The sequence below is a fragment of the Carassius gibelio genome, chromosome B8 (assembly GCF_023724105.1).
Source record: "Carassius gibelio isolate Cgi1373 ecotype wild population from Czech Republic chromosome B8, carGib1.2-hapl.c, whole genome shotgun sequence".
Lineage (NCBI taxonomy): Eukaryota > Metazoa > Chordata > Actinopteri > Cypriniformes > Cyprinidae > Carassius > Carassius gibelio.
In genome coordinates, this window is record NC_068403.1 from 20781615 (window position 1) to 20803557 (window position 21943).

Below are 21943 nucleotides of genomic sequence, written 5' to 3' on the forward strand. Positions count from 1 at the left end.
TCGTGTCTATTTCGGAAAAATTTCATTCTCTTATTACGGTTCTTTACGAGAAGCCTCTCGTTCTTCCCCCACGCTCTAACATTGACTGTCTCGCAGCACAAGCACTTCGAGCGTCACTGAACTAAGCTGTTATTTGAGCGCCCCTCAGACACTGCACAATTCAGTCTTCAGAGTTTGAGGGACGGCACAAGAGACTGGCGAATTTGGCCAGTTTATGACGGCTCACACAGCTGCCGCGTTCTCGCTAGCGGCGTGGCCCTATGTTTATCTTGTTGGATTAAATCCTGCCGTGGACACGCTTCAGGATTATACACAACGAAACACAGCGAGTTTGACGCATGCATTTCCTTCTATGTTTGCCGGGGTCTGTGCCCTCCACTGAAGAGTGCTGTTGGACTGCTAATGCACATCCAACCCTTTCACTGCAGTCCCCACGCTCTAACATTGACTGTCTCGCAGCACAAGCACTTCGAGCGTCACTGAACTGAGCTGTTATTTGAGCGCCCCCTCAGACACTCTGCACTATTCAGCCTTCAGAGTCTGAGGGACGCCACGAGAGACTGGCAAATATGGCCAGTTTATGACGGCTCACACAGCTGCCGCGTTCTCGCTAGCGGCGTGGCCTAATGTTTTCTTGTTGTATTAAATCCTGCCGTGAACACGCTTCAGGATTATACACAACGAAACGCAGCGAGTTTGACGCATGCGCTTTACTTCATGTTTGCCAGGGTCTGTGCCCTCCACTAGAGAGTGCTGTTGGACTGCTAATGCACATCCAACCCTTTCACTGCAGTCCCCACGCTCTAACATTGACTGTCTCGCAGCAAAGGCACCTCGAGCATCATTGGATTGAGCTATCATTTGAGCGCCCCCTCAGACACTCTGCACTATTCAGCCTTCAGAGTCTGAGGGACGCCACGAGAGACTGGCGAATATGGCCAGTTATGACGGCTCACACAGCTGCCACGTTCTCGCTAGCGGCGTGGCCTAATGTTATCTTGTTGGATTAAATCCTGCCGTGAACACGCTTCAGGATTATACACAACGAAACGCGGCGAGTTTGACGCTTGCGCTTTCCTTCTATGTTTGCCAGGGTCTGTGCCCTCCACTAGAGAGTGCTGTTGGACTGCTAATGCACATCCAACCCTCTCACTGCAGTCCCCACGCTCTAACATTGACTGTCTCGCAGCAAAGCCACCTCGAGCATCATTGGATTGAGCTATCATTTGAGCGCCCCCTCAGACACTCTGCACAATCCAGCCTTCAGAGTTTGAGGGGCGGCACAAAAGGCTGGCAAAGATGGCCAGTTTATGACTGCTCATACAGCCGCCACGTTCTCGCAATGGCGACGTGGCCCGATTTTTATCTTGGTGAATTAAATCCTGCCGTGGATAAGCTTCAGGATTATACACAACGAAACGCAGCGAGTTTACGCATGCGCTTTACTTCATGTTCGCCAGGGACTGTGCCCTCCACTATAGAGTGCTGTTGGACCGCTAATGCGCATCCAACACTCTCACTGCAGTCCCTACGCTCTAACATTGACTGTCTCGCAGCAAACAGCGCTTCGAGCACCATTGGATCGGGCTGTGACGCCAGGCCTAAATAATAACTAATAATCCCTCAGACACTGCGCAATCCAGCTTTCAGATTTTGAGGCCTTTCCGCCCTGTGCGAGTTCCTTCATGGGGTTTATCCATTGTGTTGCTAGGTTTATCAGGGCATCCGTTTGAGCCCTTGGAGCCCGTATCGGATAAATTCTTGACACTGAAGACATTCTTCTCATGGCTTTATCCTCCCTCAAGAGAGTTGGGGATTTACAGGCTCTTTCTGTTTCACCCTCATGCATGGAATTTGCACCGGGCTCTGTGAAGGTGCTGCTGCGGCCCAGGCCTAACTATGTTCCTAAGGTCGCATCTAACCCTTTTCGCTTTCAGCAAGTGGTTCTGGAAGCTTTTTCACCTGCCGAGGCCGGGTCAGGAGATCTAAGTCTTTGCCCTGTGAGAGCTTTAAAGACTTATGTGGATCGTACAGCCCCTTGGCATGAATCTGACCAGCTGTTTGTCTGTTTTGGACATAAAAGTAAGGGCCATGCGGTTACAAAGCAGCGCATGTCCCATTGGCTGGTGGAGGCAATTTCTTTGGCCTATGAGGCGCGCGGACTCACTTCGCCCTTAGGAATTGAGGCTCATTCCACTTGAGCTGTGGCTTCTTCTCAAGCTTTTCTCAGTGGATCTTCTATGGATGATATCTGTGCTGCGGCAGGATCGTCCTCACCGAGCACTTTTATCAAGTCCTACAGTCTGGATGTGAGGATGGCTCCTGGCTCCCGGGTTCTCTCCGCTTGAGCAGATGCTTCCTCGGATCTCAGTTATCAGGTACGTCAGGCGTTTTGGTATATCGTTCCCATACGTGGTGACGTCACCGCAGCATCGAAGTGACCTATGATAGGGAACATCTCGGTTACGTATGTAACCTTGGTTCCCTGAATAGGGAACGAGATGCTGCGGTTCTGGCCGTTCCGTACCTTGATAATTTCTTCATCTTCAGTCATGAAATCTGAGCGAAATGGCGCGCTGCACCCAGGTATATCATGCGTGCGCATGCGCAGGGTGGTGCTATGCGCCATTTGGCCAATAGGATTGGCGGGATGTTATAGGGCTTCAGACATTCGTCACACCGGAGGTGTTCCCATACGTGGTGACGTCACCGCAGCATCTCGTTCCCTATTCAGGGAACCAAGGTTACATATGTAACCGAGATGTTTTTTTATGCATAGGAAAGCATTTATATATAGTAGATGTATAGTCAAAATCTGTCAGTAGGTTAGTTGTGTATAAATGTATACTGTTTGACTTAATTGTTGTATGCCTGTATTTATGTAGCACCATGGTCCTTTTAGTTCCACTGTATGTTCACACACGTAGCAGAATGACAATAAAGCTCAACTTGACTTGACGTGAAACCCAGAAGTGCTTTTTTACGCACTTTAAGTAGGTCTTACATGCAATTTCAGTATCACTTTTTATTGTCTTTTGTACTGCTGAATGTACTGACAAGCATATGGTACCTAAAATGTCCTTTAAATTAAACTTGGGTCAAATTATAATTAATCACATTACATGTGATTTAGTATGTTAGTCAACACATCAACAAAAGTCTTTTGAAACACAAAATATTTTTAAAACTATTTGTATTAAAACAAAACTTTAAAGTAAACCTTTAATCTGACTATTGCAAAGTGCACTTAAATGTGTTAAGAAATAGTCAAAGACTTCTCTTAGTAAACTTCAGTGGGCTTTTATTCCAATACAATTTAGCAAACGTATTTTTCACAAGTTTTCACAAATAAAACGAATCGGTATGTTCCAAAGTAAAAATTCCACTTTTGCCATGTACTGTAAAAAGCACAAAAACCTACAAATGCAAGCAGAACAGATTATTTCCAGACATATTGAGAGATGCCACACTAGAGAAGAAACACAAAGACAAAACATAAAACTTGACGATGCAAAAAAAAATAAAAGTATAATAATATTGATTCAGCCGTTTGGGCAATGGCGGTTAAAAAACCAAAAGCATGTAACAAAATGGGAGGAAGAGGTTACTTGCTTTATCACAAAGGTGGGGAAAACAGCCAAGAAAAATACACACTCTGTACTCACAAACACACTCTCAATCACCCATCCATCCACACAAACACATGCACATACAAAGCGTGCTGTAAAATGCCAGAATAATCAACTATTGCACACTGTCCAGACTAAGTTCTGCACCATTGAGGACCACATAACCACATAACAATCTTGTGATTCAAGTCACTCAGCTGTGAAAAATATCTCCTTTAGCATGCTGGGAGTGACATGGTCAAACAAGCACAATAAACACAAGATAAATAGGTAATATATGAATCAATATACGAATATAATAATCAATGTCCCAGAGTTGGCTAATACAATAAACAGTGTGGGTGAAACAACACTCTAAAAAAATGCTGGGTTAAAACAACCCAACTTGGGTTATTTTGGCAACCCAACGCTGGGTCAAATATGGACAAACCCAGCGTTGGGTTGTTTTAACCCAGCCGGTTGGGTTAAATCTTTGACCCAACTTGTTGGGTTGTTTTATTTAACTCCATTATTGATTAAAATGACTACATTGCTGGTTAAAAACAAACCTGAAATAGGTTTATTAATAATAATAATAATAATAATAATAATAATAAAATCACAGAGAATCACTAAAAGCAACAGTAATAACTCAAAAGGTGAAGATTTATTAATAAAGAACATCCAAATGCAAGACATAAAAGCATATATAATTCATATAGCAAAAAAGCATGATATTTTTTCATATATATTAGTTAGATGACTTTCCCCTTAATATAAACTCATAACTTTTTAGAGAGTATGTTTAACAAAGAGGCACACTAACAAAGTGATACAAGTAAAATGCTTTAGATATATGTATTAGTCTGACAACTTTCCTCTTAATATAAACTTGCATAACATTTTAGAAAGGGTTAGTTGTCATGGTTCCAGTACTGCTCAACATGACAAATATCCACGGAGCAGTCTTACAGAAGGAGATTCAGTTCCTGGGAGTTTGTAGACAACAGTCTGCAAAAACTCCCACACTGGTGCACACTGCTTCGGGAAATAGATGTCTAAAACATAAAAAAGTTTAAAGCACGTGTCCACAGCACCAAGGAGTGTGTTTTGATGCAGTGCCTGTTTGCCAACAACTACATAGGCTTGATGGCATTGACTGTCATCCCCAAGACCAAGGACAAAGGGGAAGGGTTTAGTGAGCTCTGCCTCCTTCAAATAATCAACCATGTTGGTCCCAACCTGTTAAAAACAGAAAAATGTTAAAAACATACAACTCACTATACTTCACTATATCAAAATGCAGCATTATTAAACAAAATCAGTCATTAATATTTTATATATCGTGGAGTTGACTCAAATTACATTCTACAGTAATTTGTATAATTAATCATTCAGTCTTTATAGGGTGCTTCTCAAATGGAAGGTTGATTCCTAGTAAGGCTGAGTCTGTCCAAGTCCAGTCCTTCTGAGGCTTCTAGGCTATAGAGTCCTGCTCAGTATTAAATGCTAGACTGCTAAATGCTAGTTAGTGCACATAGCTTCTCTATGTTATAAATGTTTTCACCCCCAATGTCAAGCAAAATCAGTGTATATTAAAACAGCTGTGATTTGGATGCAAGTAGGTACTTACAGCTGATACAGCTTTCATGTCTTTATTGAACATCCCATTAAACATGTAAATGAGCTAATCTTGTTGTTGTTGCCTGGATAGTCCACAACTTTTTATGTTTTGTAATTTTCATGAGTTTAGGATTTTGTATTGTTAAAATATCATATTTTTTCCATTTAATACTATGCTTCAGAAGTTTCATATTTACATATTTCACAGAAGACAAAAGTAAAATGTAATCATAATTTTCAATTAGTTCACTCTCCCTTTCTTTTAATAGACTGTTTTTCCTTCTTGATAATCAGTGAATGTTTTTACTCTTAGTAATGGGATGTTCAATAAAGACATAAATAATTATAATGATAAATTTTAATCTTAAAAGACAGACTTAATCCAAAAATGAAAATATTTTTGTTAAAATTCCTCACTCTCACGTGGTTTCAATCCCATAAGACCTTTGTTTTTGTTTTTTCGGAAGACAAATGAAAATATTCGTAATGAAATCTGAGGGGTTTCTGTTCTTCCATTGACAGTCTACTCAACTACCTTTCAACTTTCAAGTGACAGAAATTTTTTCCACTTCCACATCAATCTCCAATGCGCATTCACAAGAGAACAACGACAAAAGCAGAGGAAGAGGGATGGCTGTTTTCAAGCTTCACTAATTAAATTCTACATTGATGGTGCTTTAGGTCTTTTTTTTTTTTATGGAGCCAAAGTGAGCATTTTCTGGATGCCTTGAAAGTGGTAGTTGAGTAGGCTGTCAATGAAGGGACAGAAACTTCTCAGATTTCATTACATATATCTTCATTTGTGTTTCTTAGATGAACAAAGGTCTTACAGGTTTGTGGGAGGGGGGGGAACTATCCTTTTGTGTTTGCATAATAGGAAATATATAAATCACATTACTAATTAATGCAGAAAACCAATTAATTCCAAAGGGTTCAAATAAGAGGTCGACCGATTTATCGTTTTTTAAACACTGAATTTCAAATTTCTCTTTGCCTCATTGTTCATTCTTGAAATAAACTTGTGTCCATTTGGTGAATAAATAAACCATTTTAGACCGCTGCTCGAGTTGAACGCGACGCGTCCTGAGTGTGTGTGATACCGGGGAGTTCTCCTATGACTCAAGCGCTGCTCTTTTATTTTGATTAGATAATCACAAAGTCTTTTAGTGACTTACTGATTCAAGAATAGAAGCAGTTAAAGTGTGAGAGTTTACATTGTGCTGGGATAAATGTAGGGCCCTATGTTTTCCGCAATGCAGAAAACGCAGATAGAAGACTTGCTTTATGATTAAGAAACTTTAATTTAGAAGACGTCACTGAAGGGGGCGTAACATGATGGGATATTCACCGATTGTCTTTCAACTGGGCTTTCAATGGAGGTGGTATAGACAGGCAGTGGTTCTGGGAGAGGAGTGGATGGAACCGGAAGTCCAGACAGACAGATTTGGAAACAGGAATCGCCCCACTTCAGGACTTCGCCGGTCCTCCACGAGATTACCGGATTATGCTGCTCCAACCATGGGCGCCCTAGAATCACGTCAGCAGTGGATTCCTCCAGAACCAGCAGATGGATCTTCTCCACATGAAGCAGCCCGATCTGGAGGGTCAGAGGGCCGACACCACAGCGAACTTGTCTCCTGCTTGGCGGTTTTCCAGTTATTGAATGGATCTGGTAGGCTGACGGCGTTGCCGTGGTAGTGAGGCTGAGCTGACGGCAGAGGGTGCCGGAGATGAAGTTGCTGGCTGACCCAGAATCGAGGAGTGCATGGACTGGAGGGGAAACATTAGCGGCAGTAAGTGTGATATGCCCCAGAGATCCACAGTATAAACAGAGATTCTGGGCCAGCCGACTTTGCTGTTCAGTCGTCGAGAGTCGAGTGGAATCTACTTGCATGGGTTCGTGGGCTGGTTCTGGGGAGCTGACTGTCTCTGGACGGCAGAGGGGTGAGTTGGCATGTGACTGGCCCTGGTGCTCTTCGAGGCACGACTGCATATGAGTGGCGAAGCGGATGGATAGTTGAATGAAGTGTGCGAGCACGATGGTGTCCTCGTATGCAGCATGATGCAACCGCAGAAGATGACACACACACACACGATGGGAACAGGAGCACACTGGAGATCACCGGAGAGAGGTAAGTCAGGTATATGGTTAGTCCTTAGAGTTAGCCGGTAGGTATAGACCTAGTTGCGAACGAGACCGGACAGTGACTGCGTGTGTGTGTGTGACTTTTGAGTGCTGGGGAGATTGCAGGTAGATGCGGAGCAGGTGAGTGTGATTAGTACTCAGGTGATGGCGCGTGCTGTGATTGGGTGGTGTTGGAGCCTGGCGTGTCTGTGACAAGTACTGTTTTTTTTTTAAATTATCGGTTAATTTATCAGTATCAGCCAGTGTGGTCCAACCTAGCTATCGGTATCGGCAAAATCCAATATCGGTCGACCTCTAGTTTCAAATACTTTTTCTTGCCACTGTATATAGCTTTTGGAGTTCTTTTCTGATTCTAAGCAATGACAAATAAAGAATTTAATGCTGATGACAGTGACTTTATAAACACTTGATATGTTTAGCCATTTTAATTTGCTCTTAGTATGGTTTGCACGTGATGTGTGCAATACAAAATTACTTACATGCTTGAATTCAATGAAAGACTTGATATTTTCTTCCAAGCTTGGTTTGAACATTTTCATCCCTTTTTGTAGACAGGGGTGGGCAGTATTACAGGAAGCAGCCTGAGTGCAACGTCACTTTGGACTTCTGTGCAGATTAATATTTTGTATAAATTATTTTGTCATCATTATTCTAATGAATAACTATTAGTTCTTGCATTCACAACTGTACCTGGAGACAAACTGTCTAAATTCTGGAGAAGCTCCTGCGCCTTTTTCTCCTGGCTGGCAAAGCAAAGGATTTTGTCTTTGAAACTCATTTTCCAAGTTTGGAAAAGTCTCTCTGCGTGGTCGGGGAATAATACAGAGAAGTCTTGTGAAATCTGAAAATGAGAAATCAACAGTGCATTAACTTATTTAAAAAAATTAAAAGGCAATGCTCTGTCTTCAGCCTTCCAGTGTTCCAGAGCAGTACAGGTAAACTAATTTGACTATTTAAAAATATATCCCTACAAGACACATGTTTATTTTTTTGCCACATCGCCCATCCTGATGACCATCAAAAGGAATTCTGACTTTCTGGAAAAAGATGCACAGATTTGGACCTACCATGCCTGGCGTATCAAGGAGTCGAGGGAATTCACAAGTTATTTCCTCGATAGATTTTGTCCCGTTAGCTCTTATCCACTGAGCCCTGTGGATGGCTGTTTCTTTCATGTAATCTGCAACTTGGTTAGCTGGCCACATATTATTTTTAAGCCATTCTGCAAGTTGTACTGCTCTGTCAGGTGAAATACTTGGCTCTACAAATAAATATAATTTTAACAACAAAATTAAGGATATTTGCCAAAATAATAAACACTTGCTTTTAGTAAAAGATAGCAAATTTAAATTTTTACCTGGTATAACCAAGGTGCTGCTTATGGCTTGAGAATCCTCTTTCTCACGGCTTGTGCAGTTTTCACGACGGGTTCTCTTCCTGACATTTCGCAAGCGTTCCTCCAGAAATCCAGTAGCTGGATGATGGCTTCGTCCAGGGCTGAACCATGCTTCCTTAAAACATAAAAGTAGTTTTTATTCTCATTTATTTGGTTCCACAGTTATTGCTGATTTTTATTTTATTTAAACTGTTTTTTTCGTATTTATTATTTTACATGATAGTTTATGGACACATGAGGCGATCGAGTGTCGCGTCGCATATAACGTTATAACTTAACGTTAAATGTTTGCTTTATGACGCGACACTCGCGTCATGTATCTCAATATCTACCTTAAACCAACTAAATAGCTCATATACTGTAAGTCAGTGGTTCCCAACCTTTTTCCTTGGGGCCCCCCCATGTACATATTTAACAATCCGGGACCCCCCCTCCCCCATATATATATATATATATATATATATATATATATATATATATATATATAATGTATATTAGTGCTGGGAAAAAATTTATCGCATCCAAAATAAAAATGTTTGTGTTTGCATATTATATATGTGTGTACTGTGTATAATTATTTTGTATATATAAATACACATATATGCATGTATATATTTAATATTTTTATTTATTTATATATAAATTATTTATATTTATATATAATATAAATTATGTATTAGGCTACTGTATATACATTATATACATGCAAAAAAATTACATTAATACATGCATATGCGTGTATTTATATACAAAATAATTATACACAGTTCACACACACATATATTATGCAAACAAAAACTTTTATTTTGAATGCAATTAATTTTTTTCCCAGCACTAATATATATATATATATATATATATATATATATATATATATATATATATATATAAGGGGTTTAACGGTTCACAAAATTCACGGTTCGGTTTGATATTAAAACTAACATAATAAAGTGTGATATTTTTTACTTTGAGTAATTCTGGAGCTATAATTTATTCTTCTTATGAGCATATAAAACAAAACAGCTTCTTGGAAAAAATGAAATATTGTAGTAGTTATAAACCAAGGTTTATTTTATTTCAGATTAACATTTGAGGGCAGCAATTGTATTCATAATGTCAAAATAAAACCGACGTAATGTTACTTGAAGGCATTATAGCCTACTTTCATGGTTGCAGTTAGTGTTACTACAGTAAATACATGGTGAATGTTGCAGATCTGGACACTGGATAGTTCATTCACGGCACAATGTTTCTTCCTGGTTTCCAAGTGCTGTTTGATCCGTTTATAACAGAGAAATATGAATGTTTCTCTCTAGATCTTGCAGCGATGTTATTACTTCTGTGGCAAATTCAAATGCTTTCTTTACTGGATCTCTTATTAGCGCTGTGTAGTAACAGCATCGCATGATCACGATCGGCTCGCGCTGCACTGGCCCAAACTGATAAACGGTCCATCAACTATACAATAACGAGCAGTTTCGTTCCGCTTGCATTATGTTTGCCATTTGATGTTGGGCACTGTTGTGGTCGCGCCGACTTATCTTACATTATTAGCGCGCTTGCCACGCGCAACGCGCCTATATTTAAAATAACGAAATTGTAATTGATATCGGCATTGTTAGCATATGATTTTTTAAAAACTTTGAAAAAATATCTTTATATAAAATTATTAGTAGAACATTTTATGCATCTTTATTCACCTCAAACATATCCGCTCCCGCGCGGACCCCAGGTTGGGAACCAATGGTCTAAGTAACGTATGTCTGAGGAAATGTTTACCAAAGGAGACGTTCGATTTATTCAAAAAGCATGAAAAAGCTGTAACATAACAGACTAGCCTACAAAGCTTACGAAGCAAGGAGTTACTTTTTAAAACTGTTAATGTCAAGCGAACCGCCTTATTTTGCATATTCTGTTATTTTATAGTTATATAGATAAAAATAACACACACACATACCCTTTTTTCTCCGAATAACAGCTGTCCTCGCTGAAAAACGATGGCTCTCGACTCCTGAGGTGATTCAAAATGCCCGCGGCGCGAAGGTAGAGTTGAGGCGTCGAGGAGGGGGAGGGGTTCACTGTGTCAACTGTCACTAAAATTGACCCAACTGGTAACCCAGCGGCTGGGTTACACTAAAAACTACCCAACACTGAGAAAATAACCCAATAAAATGACCCAACTTAACCCAGCGGTTGGGTAGAAAAAATAACCCAACATTTTTTAGAGTGAAGGATCCAAGGTGAAGCGTTTAATTTCACTGCCACAGGGTCACCAAAATGCAATTAAATAATGAGACAGAACAGAGACCGTTTTTACACTCCAAATGGTTTACTTACAGTTATCTCTGCATATTTAATATTTAAGTGTAGTCACACTTTATTTTAGGGTCCCAATCTCACTATTATCCCTCTGGGGTTACACTCTGATTACACTATTCAGCCAAACTGGGCTTCAATAATATGAAAGCAACATAAATGTACATGTTTGTATATTTGAGAAAATAACATTAGAGAAAAACTACACAATTTTAAGTCACCGAATTAAGCCCATAAAACACATCCAGAACATTTGTCCATAAGACATTTGAGAACTGGATTATTAACACAGTATATTCAAAATATACACAGTAAAGGTCAAAAACACATTTTTGAGCACACTGAATTAAACACAGAGACGCAAAGAGTAATACACCCGTGTCATTCCTGGAAACAGATCCTGATCAACTGTTTGAATAAGAAAACCATACCAGGTAGTTCCTAAGTGATAAGTGTTTGCGGTTTATTTCCATGAATTTAAGAAAGAAAAAAAATGTACTCCCATCATCAGTAGCCCATAAACAGTAATTTTACCATATTCATGTAGAACATCAGCCCAGTGTAGTTGAACATCTGATGTTGGTACCACACTCTCAGAAAAACAAAAATGTTTGAAATGTTGAAAAGTCAAGGTATCTTGCAGGAAAAATCAACAACACTTACATCTGTTAGTATGTTGATATCAGGAGCAACTATATATTAATAGATTAGCAATCAGTAATATTGCATTTACATTACCAACAGTATGTGTGTTCCCTGGGAATCGAACCCACACTGTATGCAATGCTCTACCACTGAGCGACAGGAACACCTATATTGCCCACTCATACCTCCTACAAAATTAAATAGAAGCATACTTTGCTTTTTTACAATACAAAAACATTTCATATTTGATAAACTAAATTTGTATTGTTAAGCTTCACTTTTTTCCCATTTTGTTATGTTACGGTCTTATTCCAAAATGGATTGGACTCATTATTTTCCTCAAAAAAAAAAAAAACAGCCTATCATGATTATATATATATATATATATATATATATATATGCAAAAAAAAAAGTGTTGGAGCTCTGTCAGAGTGACCATCGGATTCTCCGTGACTAAGGCCTTTCTCACCCAATCACTCACTTTGGCCAGGCAGCCTGCTCTAGTGCTTCTCTAGTGCAAACTTGGGACATTGGGACCTACAATGCTGCAGATCTGTGGCTCCATACAATCCTATATCAGCAGTCTACAGGCAATACCTTAGAATTCAGGGCTTGGTTTGTGCTCGGTTATGCACTGTTATGGGGGACCTTATATAGACCTTATATAAATCATCTGCAATCAACTTAATTTACAACAGGTGGACTCCAGTCAAGTTGTAGAAACATCTCAAGGATAATCAGTGGAAAAGGATACACCTGAGCTTAATTTTTTGTGTCAGGACAAATGCTGTGAATACTGTAATGCCTTTCTTAATCATTTAAATGATGTCTTTGGTACTACAACAAGAAGAGTTATCTGTCCCCGATCAACTTCTGTGGCTGCGCCAAAGCACATTATCCACCAGCAATTACAACCTGCAGTTTTACACGTTGGTGGTTACTAGTGGGTGGAACAAAGTCGTCCTGCTGAATACATACCACCAAGGTCTGGATCTGTGCGTATGTGCTCAAATGGGGATCTACAGTGATACTATGGGATTGGAGAGTTTTTTTTCTTTTAAGTTTGTGACTGTGAAGCACTTTTGTCAACTTCAGTTGTATGAAACTGATAAATAAATAAACAAACATATCTCTCACTTCTTTCAGCCAGGATTATATAAACTCCATCACCAAATCAGCATTCTTTCATCTACGTCGCATTGCCCAGCTCCATCCCTTCATCAGTGTTAAAGACACCGAAACTGTTATCCGTGCATTTGTTATATCACGCCTTGATTCATGTAATGGCTTCTTCACTGGTTAACCTGCCAGCTTCATTTCCAGATTATTCAAAACTCTGCAGTTAGAATACTCTTACCCACACCAAACATTCTGCTCATATCACCCCAATTTTGTATGATCTCCACTAGCTTCCAGTAGCATGTCATATTCAATTTTAAATTCTGTTCACTTTAAAATCATTGCACTGCTTGGCTTCCCTTTATCTTTGTAACCTGCTTTTCCCCTACACTTTGACTCATTCACTATGATCTTCAGACTTTGGCCTTCTTGTTATTCCTAAGCATAGTCTCTCTTCAACAGGGTGCAAACCATTCAGTTTTGTTGAACAAAAACATCTCGGTTACGTATGTAACCTTGGTTCCCTGAATAGGGAACGAGATGCTGCGGTGACGTCACCACGTATGGGAACACCTCTGGTGTGACGAATGTCTGAAGCCCTATACCATCCCGCCAATCCTATTGGCCAAATGGCGCATAGCACCACCCTGCGCATGCGCGCGCATGATATACCTGGGTGCAGCGCGCCATTTCGCTCAGATTTCATGACTGAAGATGAAGAGTTATCAAGGTACGGAACGGCCAGAACCGCAGCATCTCGTTCCCTATTCAGGGAACCAAGGTTACATACGTAACCGAGATGTTCCCTATCATAGGTCACTTCGATGCTGCGGTGACGTCACCACGTATGGGAACGATATACCAAAACGCCTGACGTACCTGATAACTGAGATCCGAGGAAGCAACTGCTCAAGCGGAGAGAACCCGGGAGCCAGGGGCCATCCTCACATCCAGACTGTAGGACTTGATAAAAGTGCTCGGTGAGGACCATCCTGCCGCAGCACAGATATCATCCATAGAAGAGCCACTGAGAAAAGCTTGAGAAGAAGCTACAGCTCGAGTGGAATGAGCCTTAACCCCTAAGGGCGAAGCGAGTCCGCGCGCCTCATAGGCCAAAGAAATTGCCTCCACCAGCCAATGGGACATGCGCTGTTTTGTAACTGCATGGCCCTTACTTTTATGTCCAAAGCAGACAAACAGCTGGTCAGAACCACGCCAAGGGGCTGTGCGATCCACATAAGTCTTTAAAGCTCTCACAGGGCAAAGACTTAGATCTCCTGACCCGGCCTCGGCAGGTGAAAAAGCTTCCAGAACCACTTGCTGAAAGCGAAAAGGGTTAGATGCGACCTTAGGAACATAGTTAGGCCTGGGCCGCAGCAGCACCTTCACAGAGCCTGGTGCAAATTCCATGCATGAGGGTGAAACAGAAAGAGCCTGTAAATCCCCAACTCTCTTGAGGGAGGATAAAGCCATGAGAAGAAGTGTCTTCAGTGTCAGGAATTTATCCGATACGGTCTCCAAGGGCTCAAACGGATGCCCTGATAAACCTAACAACACAATGGATAAATCCCATGAAGGAACTCGCACAGGACGGAAAGGCCTCAGCCGTCGCGCACCCTGTATGAAACGAGAAACTAATGGATGACGCCCCACAGAGGCACCGCCTATGCATTCGTGGTAAGCTGAAATGGCTGCCACGTAAACCTTTAAAGTGGCTGGTGTAACGCCATCCGAGAAACGCTCCTGGAGGAACTCCAGCACTGAAGCCACTGGGCAGTAAACTGGATCCACATTATGATTACCACACCAGGCTGTAAACAGTCTCCACTTGAAAGCATATAAGCGTCTCGTAGAAGCTGCTCTAGAACTCAATATAGTCTCAGTAGTTTCAGCAGAAAGACCGGGACATACTAACGCACTCCGCTCAGTGGCCACGCCCACAGTTTCCACAGATCTGGCCTCGGGTGCCAAATCAGCCCCTGTGCTTGTGATAACAAATCCTGTCTGATGGGAATCTCCCACGGAGAGCCCGCTAGCAGACTGATCAGATCCGCAAACCACGGCTGCGTGTGCCATCGCGGAGCCACCAGCAGCAGCTGTTCCACTCTGTCCCGCCGTATTCTGCATAATACCGCTGGGATCAAACGAATCGGAGGAAAAGCATACAGACTGGTCTTGGGCCAGCTGTGAGCTAACGCATCCACGCCCAGGGGCGATGGGGAGCGTAGGGAGAACCATAGCGGGCAATGCGTAGTCATGCTCGATGCGAATAAATCCACTTTCGCTTTGCCGAATATCCGCCATAAAAGATCCACCGTCTGGGGGTGTAATCGCCATTCTCCCTGTTCCAGAGCCTGTCTGGATAGCAGATCCGCTCCGAAATTCAATCGTCCGGGGACATGAATGGCCCGGATCGAGAGAAACTTGTCCCGAGACCACAGAAGAACACGCCTCGCCAGCCTGCACAGGGGGCGAGAGCGCAGTCCTCCTTGATGGTTCAGATAAGACACAACCGCTGTGTTGTCTGATCTGAGCAGCACATGACGGCCGATCAGCAGATCCGCGAAATACTGGAGAGCCAGAAAAACTGCCAGTAATTCCAGTCTGTTTATATGCCAGCCGCGCTGAGCCGCTGTCCACACTCCGTGGGCTGGTCGCCCTCGACACACAGCTCCCCAACCAGTCAAAGACGCGTCCGTCGTGACAGTCTCTCGGAAAGCATAAATTCCCAATCGAACTCCTGACAGGAGAAATTCGGTTGAAATCCAAATTTTCAGCGACATCACACACCGGCGTGTCACCGAAATCGTGCGATGCGGGAGACAACGGGGTGAAATATTCCGCCTTTTCGTCCACCACTGAAAGGGGCGCATATGAAGCAATCCCAGACGAATCACGGGGGATGCTGCTGCCATTAGACCCAAGAGCCTGAGGCACAATCTCACCGTCACCGTGCGACCCGCTTTGAAGTGCCGCACGCATGACGCAATCGACTGAGCGCGCGGGAGAGAAAGCTTCGCTGTCATCGCGCGAGAGTCCAGATCTATTCCAAGAAAAGTTATCCGTTGAGAGGGAGTTAAAACACTCTTCTTGAAATTTGTTCGTAAGCCCAGGCTGTTTAAATGATTCAGCACAAGATCTCGGTGAGAGTGTGCTTGAGTCCGCGATTGTGCTAGCACCAGCCAATCGTCCAAATAATTCAACACACGAACGCCCTGGAGCCGCAACGGGGCCAGAGCTGCGTCCATGCATTTTGAGAACGTACGGGGCGCTAAAGCCAAGCCAAAGGGAAGAACGCGGTACTGATACGCTTTGCCCTCTAAAGCGAATCTGAGGAACTTCCTGTGTCTCTTGACGATCTGAATATGGAAATACGCATCCTTCAGATCGATCGTAATAAACCAATCGCTTGGTCGGATCTGAGATAGAATAGATTTCACCGTCAACATCTTGAATTTGCTCGGTCTGAGTGCAAGATTCAGACGGCGTAAATCCAGAATGGGTCGTAACCCGCCGTCTTTTTTCGGTACCACGAAATAACGGCTGTAAAAACCTGTCTCCATCTGAGAGGGGTGTACTTCTTCTATAGCCCCTTTGCTCAGCAGAGCTGACATTTCTTGTCGCAGCACCGCCATTTCCGTAGACTTCACCGTAGTGGGAAGAATTCCGCGGAAAGGAGGCGGGCCTTTCCAAAACTGAATGGTGTATCCGTGACAAACCGTGCGTAACACCCATTGAGGAATGCCGGGCAAGCGTTCCCACGCGGCCCGAAACAATATTAACGGTTTCAAAACTTCCGCTCGCAGCAACGCCGTCATACGCGTTAAAACGACCGGACACGAAAAACCCGTGGTGTTCGTGCACCGGGGAAGCGTATGCGCCGGAGTCGTTGCGTTCCGTTGAGTATAATCCTGAAACGTGTCCACGGCAGGAATTAGGCCAACAGATGGAACATCGGGCTCTGCCGCTAGCGAAAAAGCGGCGGCTGTGCGAGCCGTCATAAACGGGCCGTTTGTGTAGGGTCCTTGAGTCGTCCCTCGAACTCCGAAAGCAGGATTGCGCAGAGTGTCTGAGGGAGCGTCTGTCATTACAGCTCGATCCAATGTTGCTCGAGGCGCTGTTAGCGGCGAGACAATCAATGTTTGAGCATGGGGACTGCAATGAGAGTGTGGGATGCGCGAAAGCGGTCCGACAGCGCTCTCTAGCGGAGGGCACAGTCCCTGGCAAGCAGCAAAAAGATCAGGAGCTGCTATTCGGCACCCGAGAACGAGAGGCTTTAGCCGTCGAGGTCAGGTTCAATCGCTTACGTTGACGCTGGTGCGCCGGAGGAAAAACCCTAGGGCCCCAGTCCTTACGAGGAGGCGCCATGGGTGTAGGTTCCTCTCGAGAGGCTGCTCGCTGGCGGTGAGAGGAGGTTGAGCGAGAACGCGCGGGCGCTTGCCGGCGTTCGACCTCCCTGGGTCTGCGGGGAATCAGCTGGCGGAAAGCGGCTGATTGCTGTTTCGCTGCCCTGAACTTCTCCACTACTGACGTGACAGCCTCACCGAACAATCCATCCCTGGAGACAGGGGCATCCATAAGGAAAGATTTATCCTTCTCCTTAATATCGGTGAGATTAAGCCAGAGGTGGCGCTCAACCGAAATCAAACCGGCCATAGTACGGCCCACTGCACGAGCGGTATGTTTGGTAGCGCGTAGCGCCAAATCCGTAGCTCTACGCAGTTCTTTAACTGCCTCCGGTGTGATGCCCTCACCTTCATCCAATTCCTTCAATAACTCCGCCTGGTAGGCCTGAAGGACCGCCATAGAGTGGAGTGACGCAGCCGCCTGACCAGCCGCCATGTAGGATTTACCCACCAAACTAGACGTGACTCGACACGCCTTCGAAGGAAGAAGGGGGCGAGACTTCCAAGCCGCGGCCGAACTAGGCGCAAGGTGTTCGGCGAGAGTCTCTTCCACCGGGGGCATCATAGTATAGCCATGGTTCGCCATATCAGAAACGGTGGCGAAATCCGCGGCCGCGGCGTTAGTAATCCGCGCCGAAAATGGCTGTTTCCAGGACCTCGAAACCTCCTGGTGGAGGTCCGGGAAAAAAGGCAAAGGCCTCCGGGGCTGTGTAGGTGTCCGACTGGTTAGAAAACGGTCGTCCAGCTTGGAAGAAGGTTGGGCCTCGGCCTTGTCAACCTCCCAGTCTAGCCCCAATTTACCCACCGCACGAGAAACCACATCCAACAGCTCACTGTAGGAGGGGGAAACACGCCTCTCCTGTCCGCTAGGAGGAAGAGGGCTAGTGTCAGTCGCGAAGTCCTCAGACCCCGAGGCCGCGGTGGATAAAACATCGTCGTCATAGCGTCCACAACCGAAGGAGATGGCGGTGCATGCCTCCGGTGTGGGAAGTAAATCCTCATTAGAGAAGACGACGGGCTCAGTATAAGTTTTATTCTGCAGCAGGGTAGGGGAGAGCGAGCGATGTGGAGAATATTCCAGCGCTGCGCTGTCCACAAAATCCATGTCGCACGTGTCACCCCAGGCCCTCGCCTCGTGCGGTGCCTCGGCAGTCGCAGAGGTGACCTGACGGGGGTTAGACTCGAGGGCGACATTAGAGAAAACTTCCACCCTGGAGCGCAGTACTCTGAGCCGCAGGCCATCACAATGGGGACAAGAAGAAAGGCCGCTAAGCGCCGCCTGTGCGTGATGTAAACCAAGACATACTACGCACCTGTCATGAGTGTCCCCCGCCGTGATGTACCTGGTACATGGCTCCTTACATTTTCGAAAGCTCATCGCGTCCGCGAAGAGGAGTTAACACTGCTCGAAGAGATCGCTGGAGAACGCGAGACGATAGGGCACAGATGATTCGCTATTCCTGAAGGAATGAAATCTGAGCGAAATGGCGCGCTGCACCCAGGTATATCATGCGCGCGCATGCGCAGGGTGGTGCTATGCGCCATTTGGCCAATAGGATTGGCGGGATGGTATAGGGCTTCAGACATTCGTCACACCAGAGGTGTTCCCATACGTGGTGACGTCACCGCAGCATCGAAGTGACCTATGATAGGGAACTCTGGAATTCTCTCCCCCGGTCACTCTGTGTTAATAATATTTATGAATTTTAATCATTACTCAGAACTCACTTGTTTTATGACTGTTGCCATAATTAAGTTTTGTATTTGTTGTGCTTGATTCTTTTCTGATATATATTTCCCGGTCTATGTAATGCTGTTTCTACTACTGTTTTGTCATCATTGTCTACCATTTCAGTCTTCTTCTTTTCTTGTTTATTGTACATTGTAAAGCATCCGTGAGCCCTGGAAAGGCGCTACTTAAATAAAATGTATTATTATTATTATTATTGCTGTCTAATGAGGTTCAGAAAGTGTTTGAATTTCATTAAAAATATCTTAATTTGTGATCCGAAGATAAACGAAAATCTTATGGGTGTTGAACTACATGAAGGGAGTAATGACCAAATTAAAATTTTTGGGTGAACTATTCCTTTAAGAAACTAAACAAAATAACAGCATTTGTTATTAGAAGTGTATAGAAATACATGTATACTTTTTTTAAAGGTTCAATTGATGTATTGCTCTTATCTGTACGATCAATTGTTAATGGAGTAATTCAAGTTCTATTTGGTGTTATCAGCAAACAATGTCACAAAACGTGTTGGTGCATTTGCCGAGAGCTAAACATCTTAACCTGCTAATAAAAGTCTTCAGTATTACCAGAATTTCCAGGTAGGTAAGCTACGGTGCAGGGCACTGGCCTTGTAGAAGCAGGTTTGGACACCCCTTTGAGCCTTTTTTTGACGTTTTTGGTGCATACTTTACATTTCTTGAATAGCTTGGTTGGGTCTTCTCAAAGAAACAAAGGCAAGCCTTCTTAATTAACTTTCCTGCTGTGATTAACAATTTCTGTCATCTTCCAAAACAGAGAAAATAAACAACCAAGTAGCCAAAATATGAAAACGGTGTTATCATCAAACAAATGAGCGTAGGTCAAACCGTGTGAAGGCGCACAACTCACTATCACTTTGCAGGGAGCAATATTTCTCAAACACACAAAGAAATAGACAGAGTCTTACATACTATGCAGATTTTATGTGATACATGTAAACTATTTTCTTTGAATTCATTTGGAATTCACGAATAGACGAGGACATGAAAGGTTCAGTAGACTTTTTGCTTTAAATGAATGGTTGTTGTCATGGTGTAAAGAACAGACACTGCTATTTGTTAATAATTGCAATCTTTTCTGGGAGCATCCTATGCTTTTTCTCACTGATGGCCTGCACCCCAGCAGAGTCAGAGCGGAGCTGCTCTCTGACAACATCTCCAGGACACTTCGCTCCATATGACTAGTAAGCCAATTCTCAAATAACTATTATAATGTTTTTTGTTCTATAAGCTCAAATGATAGAAGTACTTGCACTGTCCAATCTATTAAGACTGTTCCCCGAATAGTGAGGTCAAAATATAAATTCATTGTAGGATCTAGAGAAAATCTTATCGTGATTAAACCAGAAACATGTAAAGTAAATGAACCAAAACAATTTTTTTAAGTTTGGGCTCATAAATATTAGATCACTCACACCCAAAGCAGTTATTGTAAATGAAATGATCACAGATAGCGTAATAGTTTTGAGATACTCTGCTTGAAAAAAAAAAAACCTGGCTAAAACCAAATGATTATATTGGTCTAAATGAGTCTACTCCACCAAACTACTGTTATAATCATGAGCCCCGTCAGACTGGTCGTGGCGGGGGTGTTGCAACAATATATAGTGATATCCTCAATGTTACCCAGAAAACAGGATACAGGTTTAACTCTTTTGGAATACTTCTGCTAAATATTACACTGTCAGATATGCAAAAGAAATATATTGTATTTCTTGCTCTGGCTACTGTGTATAGACCACCAGGGCCGTATACAGAATACTTAAAAGAATTTGCAGATTTCCTCTCAGACCTTCTGGTTACAGTTGATAAAGCGCTAATCATGGGAGATTTTAATATTCACGTTGATAATACAAATGATGCATTAGGACTGTGAAGTGATGATATTACAGACCATTTCCTTGTATCGTGCATGGTGCGTATCGATGATATTAACTATATGTCTCAGCGTTACCGTCTGGGCAGAACTATTGTGCCAGCCACCAAAGACAGATTCACAAATAACCTGCCTGATCTATCTCGACTGCTATTTGTACCCAAAATACACATGAACAAGATGAAATGACTGGCAACATGGGCACTATTTTCTCTAATACATTAGAAGCTGTTCCCCTGTATTTTCTCTAATTGAAAAAAGTTAGAGAAAAATGTACTGTGCCATGGTATAACAGTAATACTTACTCTCGCAAGAAAGAAACTCGTAGTCTTGAACGCAAATGGAGAAAAACTAACTTGGATGTTTTTAGAATTGCATGGAAAAACAGTATGTCCAGCTATAGACAGGCTCTAAAAACTGCTAGGGCAGAGCATATACACAAACTCATAGAAAATAACCAAAACAATGTTTTTATTTAACACAGTGGCTAAATTAACAAATAACCAAACGCTACCTGATTCAAATATTCCATCAACGTTTAATAGTAATGACTTCATGAATTTCTTCACTGACAATAGCGAATGTAGATTCTAAAGCATCTAATACTTCAGTTTCATCCATCGCACCCAGAGAAAAACTGCAGTGCCTCACAACTATATTATTAACTCATCATTATCTTTAGGTCACGTCCCAAAACAATTTAAGCTGCTGGTTATTAAGCCTCTTATTAATAAACCAAAACTAGATCCTAATGAAGTGGCAAATTATAGGCCTATTTCAAATCTTCCATTTGTGTCTAAGATTTGAGAAAAAGTTGTGTCTGCTCAATTGAGCTCCTTCCTGCAAAAAAAAAAAAAAAAAAAGATCTGTATGAAGATTTTCAAAAACTGCACTTGTTAAAATTACAAATGACCTGCTTCTTGCGTCAGATCTTAGTGCTGCGTTCGATACCATAGATCATGACATACTCATAGATGGATTACAAAACTATAGAGGTATTCAAGGGCAGGCTCTAATATGGTTTAGATCCTACCTGCC

The 21943-nt window shown here is 42.8% G+C and overlaps 1 long non-coding RNA gene across 1 annotated transcript; it reads right to left on the reverse strand.

Moving 5' to 3' along the window:
* Window positions 1-4377: 4377 nt before the first annotated feature.
* On the reverse strand, window positions 4378-10875 carry LOC127964027 (uncharacterized). The gene is made up of 6 exons (XR_008154983.1): window positions 10731-10875; window positions 8735-8888; window positions 8445-8638; window positions 8068-8218; window positions 7857-7983; window positions 4378-4850 (listed from the first exon to the last, which is right to left on the reverse strand). It is a non-coding gene; the product is annotated as an uncharacterized LOC127964027 (long non-coding RNA).
* Window positions 10876-21943: the final 11068 nt, after the last annotated feature.